At 43.4% G+C, this 6524-nt stretch overlaps 1 long non-coding RNA gene across 1 annotated transcript; it reads right to left on the reverse strand.

Moving 5' to 3' along the window:
• Positions 1–800: 800 nt before the first annotated feature.
• On the reverse strand, positions 801–2801 carry LOC310706424. The gene is made up of 3 exons (XR_014525867.1): positions 2645–2801; positions 2303–2453; positions 801–1076 (listed from the first exon to the last, which is right to left on the reverse strand). It is a non-coding gene; the product is annotated as an uncharacterized lncRNA (long non-coding RNA).
• Between the last annotated feature and the right edge of the window lie 3723 nt (positions 2802–6524).

The raw sequence follows: 6524 nt of genomic DNA on the forward strand, positions 1-6524 counted from the left end.
TGAATATCATATGGCTTAAGGTGTCAAAAGCAGATGTTAAATTGAACAAAATGAACACACATCCACCAGGTTTTAGTGGAGAATGTGATAAAAGAATGGTATTTAAGTGTGTGTGCACAATATATGAGAAATGGTTTTTTAAAAAAAGTTATTTATTTATTTTTAAATAATGGATGAACGAAACTCCTCTTGTTTTCAGTTCTCCCACTAACACCATTTCTCCGACTTCTCTGCTAAACTCCTCTTGTGACTTATTTAAAGAAATTGTTTACATGGACCTTGAAGCAATGTCAAACACGGCATGCTGGCAAATGAGTTAAGTCATGGTTCTAATCAACACATGTGGATAAATCGTTGTGACTTTTTGAAAAAGACGTTGCCCTACTTGAATCCTGAACTCTACGCTAAGCGATTCATCTATGTATGTAGATGAGGTCTAAGTTCTTGGTGAAGTGGTCCTGTCATGGCATCCCATGCTTACACAAGCTCCATTTGTCAATGCAGACAGATTGCTACACCCCACACTCTCAGGTTCTCTGAACCCTGTGGCGGCCCTGCCAATCAATCAAACTTTTCAGGTAATAGCCAAACTCCATTTGCGTTCCGAGGTCCTGGAGAGGGACAGGCTGCTAGACAGCTGGAAAGAGACATATGGAAAGCACAGAATAGCCCAAGACATTGCAGTGCACCTGCCACAATGATAATGCTGGAGGAGGGGGCAGGGGAAGCAGATTTCATTGTCTACATATTAGAAATAGCATGTTTGCCTTTGCAAGTAATATCAAGGCTGAAATCGGCATGTTTTAATGGTTAGATACAGGAACTGACAAATGGGACCTGGCTGTAAATCAGTGGCTTTGGTTGGTCTGGCATTCTTCCTCGCAAGCACTCAGCGATGGCTTGTTTACACAACCAAGATCCACAGGTTATTGTCCTGGGATTGCTGCCCATCCCTTCTTTTGATTGTAGGTTCACTTATCACGACATGAAAGAGAGGTAAGCCGAGAGCTCCAGATCTTGCCAGCAGATGTTGGTTTTCTTTCAACTCATTTCAATTCCTGGTTCACCTTTCGACTCTGCTAAGGCAAATGAATATGCTTTGGGGTGGAGGTAGTTTTTATAGTGGGATGCTGGCAGCCTAGAAGCTGGCCGTTAACTTTTTTATGGTACACGTTGCAAAACTTACGGTGATTGGGACTGACTTGCCAAAGGCCTTTCAGTGAAGCCAAGGCTGAGCTTGGATTTGAACTTTAAAGATCCCATAGTGACAACTCTAATGGACTACATTGGTGATCATATCACTCTCTTGACTCACTCTGTGCTCTGATTTCCCTATACGTCATCTATTTCTGCAAGTAGAGCACGTTACCATTTCAGCATGCTTATTCTATGCTTGTCCATAAGAAGGACCTATTGCTACTGGTAATAAAAAGTGTAGAAGTAAACAAAAAGGATAATAGCCTGGCAGTGGTTCTGCCTGCAACAGTTACATCAGGAAACAACTGTGGCCGGTCATTCATTTGGATATACAGTATACAGTTTCATTGTGTTTACTAAAAATAAACCTATATATCTGATAGTTATAAGTGTTGTGTGGGATTTTCGCAATGTGAATTTCATTAAAGTTAGAGCGTTGCCAGCGAGCACCAGATTGAAAGCTGTACAAATTTATCAAGACTAGACAACAACTTGGAGACTCTTGGCAGGACATTTTCCAGTATCAAAGAACTGGAGCTTTGTTTTTGTTTTCAACAGAACAAAGAACATATTGTCAACCTGCAAAAGGCACCGGTGAATTCTGCTTCATTCACCTTCGAAAATTGGTATCTAGGATCGGAATGGGAGGCACTCTTTGAGGTGGCTCCAATCCTTTCTGGTCAGTCCAAGAAAGTGGTGCTGGGAGACTGCTGCTTCATCCTGTGACCTTACACATAACAGGTTCTTCCTGATCTCCCTTGCTGTTTTTGGACACAAAGCTGTCCAAAGCTGTTTGTCGTTGCATGAAAAAGTTAGCTGTAGGCCTTCACTTAAATCAATAGGGCTTAAAAGGGCTAAACCTTGGTTAGATCTTTCCAATGTTCCAGTAATTAATGGCTTTTCCTATGGCCACTCTAAGGGAAAACTATCCCTTACTTTTACCTCAGGGGTATCGTATAATACAACTTGGGGTTTCCGTTACCGCATTTTACAGCAGCAGTAATGCAAGAATTTACTGCTGATCTTATAGGCTGAGACAAAAGTGTGCCATTTTATGAAGCCATTAAACACCTTGAAATTTTCCCACATTGAACATCAAGCTTACCGTGTTTCCAAATGTTCCCTGGCACTGCCATTCAGTATGTTTAACCCCGTAGTGTAATAAAATTATATGGTTTGACCAGATATTCTGTAATCCTGGGAGATATCACATCTGGACGATGTTTTGAGTGCAATCGAATACCTCAGAGACGTCACTGTCAAAATGAAACATCTCTCTATCACCAGAGCTTGTTAGTAGGGAACACCTGGTCTACGTGCAGCAAGGTTATTAAATTTCTCTTTCACAAAGAGAGCTTTCAAGAACCATTGGGTACTATTTTTTTATGACCAAGATTAAAATTTTAAACCAGACACATAAGAGCCTCCATTGTTTTTTGTGGATTACCTGATCAGGAGAATAATTTATGCAAAACGTTTCTCGTTTTTCTTTTTCTTTTTGGCAGAGGAAACACCTGACCCAGTTCTGCTGCTGAAGTCCAGCAGCTATGGCCCTGGAAAAGAAATATCCCAATAGCCTTCTGTAAGATGCTGTTTGACAGAAGAGTGAGGTAATAACTGAAATAACTTTAAATGAATGATTTATGCAAACTTCCTTTATAACTACCTATTGCAGTATTTTCAATTAATCTGAAAAATGCACTGTCTTTCTATACCAGCAACTGGGAGGATCCCTGATGGGATGAACACACCGTATACTCTCGTTTACAAGAGCTGGCTATTCATCTTGATGGAAGGGTGGCCTTGCATATGTGTCACTTTGGCACAGCAGTGGCCCGTCCTGTTTTGCTGCTTGAGGCAAATTGGGAAGGTGCCGTCCCTCAGCTCCCCCCTGCTGAGGCCTCACTTAGGAAGGTTGTGCAGTGGCAGCTTCTGGGTTCTGACAAGATCTCGCCAAAGGTCTGTGAGATATCACTGGAACCAGGCCACTGCCACTGGAGCCCCTTCTCCAGGTATGGGTAGGGGAGAGGTGGGAGCGGTGCACAGGAGAAATGAGGCTTTGGCAGGGTGCGGCTTCTGGTGAGATCCTGCAAGTGCTCCATGAGATCTTGTGGAGCTCTTGTCAGATCTCACTGGAATCTGGTAGCCGCCACCACTTTTCGCTTCTGCAGTGGCTGCCACCCCTAGAATTTTGTTGAGGCAGCTGCTGCAGGCCACCTTATGGACAGGTCGGCCCTGCTTGGGCATAATAGAAGTGAATGAGATAGTCAACTCCATAGAAGCTCCCTCTACTCCATAGAAGCTCCCTATACACACATGGAGCCAGGGCCGTCTTTACCCGGGGGTGCAAGGGGTGCGGGGCACCTTGGCGCCCAATTCTGGTAGGTGCCAGGTGCCTGCCGCTGAAGCTGCCTAAGCTCTTAACTATCTACCTGTTGTGAAATAATAAATAATTTTGATCAAACTAGAAAAACAAAATACATATATATCTAGGTATTACCGAAATGTATACCTACTGTTTCACTAAAGGACTTTCGACTTTGTGTGCTCGTTTACCAAAGATGTGCCGTGCCAGCTGCGGTGCTTGTCATTCACAACGGCGGCACTTGTCAGACTCAACGACGGCATTCACAACTAAATTTGGGGGCGCAGGGCGGATCTTTGCACCCCGGCGGTGCATATGCTAGAGACTTGCCTGCATGGAGCTTTCCAGAGGAAGAGTTTTTTCCTGCCAACTTTTCAAAGTTCTGAAGCACCCATAACTGGGTTTGGGTTTTCAAAAGAGCTGTTTACACAGCCTTCCAGGAGTTCACTGGAAAATGTAGAAAGCCTCCCTGAGCTTTTAACAGGCTATCAAGCTGGCGTCTAGAAAAAGACAAGGATCCTGAAGCTTAAATGTAACCACCGTTAAAATGATTAAGGACATTTAATATCCTAAATGCTTTTGAAAGCTGAGTGTCAGTATACATCTGGAAGTATGAGCAAGAGCTGTGGCTTTTTGAAAGAGCTCTCCTTTGAATTTTTTTTTTACCATTAAACTAAATTACATCTTAAAATAAACACTAAGAGCAGAAGATGATTCAGTGTTTATACGTGTTCCCTCCCATTACTTTTCATATAAAATATTTGTTTTTTAATTTCACCAACACTGCAGAGAGAGAGACTGGCTCTAAGTCACTGATATAAGCCTTCAAATATGTGAGGCTGTTTTTAGCAAAGTAAAATAAAAGTCTTTCCTTTTGTTTGGTGCATGTGGAGAGAAGACCTCATAATTCTGCATGACAGAACAAGCTTGAGTTAAAAAACAACAACCCATTTGCTAAGAGACAGATAATATCCGACATACACATCACAATGTGCATTTTTGCAGTTCCAACAAATGCAGCCAATCATGTGCAATTGCACAACATGATGACATCACTTGCATAGAGGCTGCTACATGTTATTCAATGAGAAGAGAGCACTGCAGCATCTCTGTGGCTCTTGCAACATGTTTAGAGCATTCTTGGAATAGGACAATATAAAATAAACCTCTAGACATGCCATCACTACGAACCTTTCCCTTTGAAATTCCTCACTTCTTTAGTAGTGTCTCTTACAGGCAAGAGAAAAGAAAGTTGGGCCATGGATGAAAATCCCTATGAAACTTTTTATGATGTTTCTTCTCTTTTTTTTTATAAAAAAATGGCTGCTCCGAAACCAAAATAAGACAAATGATTTTATTTTTTCTGATACTTTAACAGCATCAGATGTAATCCTATGAGTGCAGAATCTTCTCAATGAAATAGTACAGTATTAAATGGGATAGTCAATTATACTCTCCTGTTTTGCACCAGTTTTGTTTAAACTCATATGCCTTCTCTCAACTGCGTGGGAACAGTAGGTAGCTGGGATCCCACATAGCTGGGATTATGTGTGAGTAATCCAACCACATGGGTGGGAACCAAGTGTGTGGGCTTTCCCCACAAAATAAGTGCTGATCCAAGACACTGGGGCACCATGGGCCAGGAGTCAGCTTCGCCTGCCGAACAGCAGCCTGAAGGGGGCGAAGGCAGAGTGACTCCACCTGTGGCTGATCAGCCTTCAAGGACACTGAGGAGAAGGAGTTGATGAGAACCAGCTGGCTTCAGTCTTCTTAAGCAGAGCTGCCAGCAGCAGTCAGATGCTGGTAACAATGTTTGTGGTTCCTGGCCTACCTTGCTGCTTCCTGCTCATCTTGACCCCTGAACCCTTGATCATTGGATTCCCTGACCCCTGGACCAACAGACAACGTGGAATGCCACTTGCCCAACTCTAGGACTCAACCTGATTTCAGATGTTAACTCTGCCTCCAGGCAAGTACATTTCAGAGACTCTTCTGGTTGGCTGGCCACTCCCACTCCACCAATTGTGCATGCTGTTGCTCAGTAACAAAACTATGACATGGAGTGACAATTCGGCGGGGGGGGGGGGGAGAGAACCATACTATTGGCATTGCCAGTGTAGTTCAGCCATGTGGGAACTGATAAGCAGCTAATGATGTCCTCAGAAAATAAAAACGGGGCACCACTTCAAGTCAACCTCATCCACTAATTTCTAGCATTTAAGATTTACCAGCCTAATTTCTTAAGACTTTTTTAATGGCACGAGTGTTCGTTTTATTGAAGGGTTCACTATGAAGTATGATATAATTCTAACCTCCCTCTCTGCAGGCAGGGCTTTGTGGATTGGCAGAACCACTACCAGATCTCTAGTAGAGCTGTTCATGTCAGGCACAGTGGAAGGTTGTGGGGAGAGGATGATTTGGCTCAATCTGGATCAGTTGTGGTACCAGCTCCAGGCTGGCACAGCAATGAGCCCTGGCTTAAGTGCAGGATTGCATGCTCATAATGAGAGATCATTTAGAATAATGAGAATTTGATTCTCCTAGAAGAACCACATTATATGAAACTGATGAGGCTTGAGTCAAACAACTGGAGCCGTTTGGTGAGAGTGTGAGAGCATCTACTTTGATTAAATCCCTGGCACCTTCAGGCAGGACTGGGCAAGATCTCTGCCATTCATCACAGACACTATTGAACCAGATGGACACGGTAGAAGGAAGTTCTTACCATCACAAAGTCAGCAACAGTTCATTTTCGAAATATTATTACTAGATTCGGTCATATTGAAGCATTTCCTCAGTGCAGCAGAAGGAATAGAGAGTTGAACTAGAGTAAGTTGTAATTTTTTGGGGGACGCGGGTGGCGCTGTGGGTAAAACGTCAGTGCCTAGGGCTTGCCGATCGCATGGTCGGCAGTTCGAATCCCCACGGCGGGGTGAGCTCCCGTCTTTCGGTCCCAGCTCCT

This window comes from Podarcis liolepis (genome assembly GCF_965112155.1).
Source record: "Podarcis liolepis genome assembly, chromosome: 4".
Classification (NCBI taxonomy): domain Eukaryota; kingdom Metazoa; phylum Chordata; class Lepidosauria; order Squamata; family Lacertidae; genus Podarcis; species Podarcis liolepis.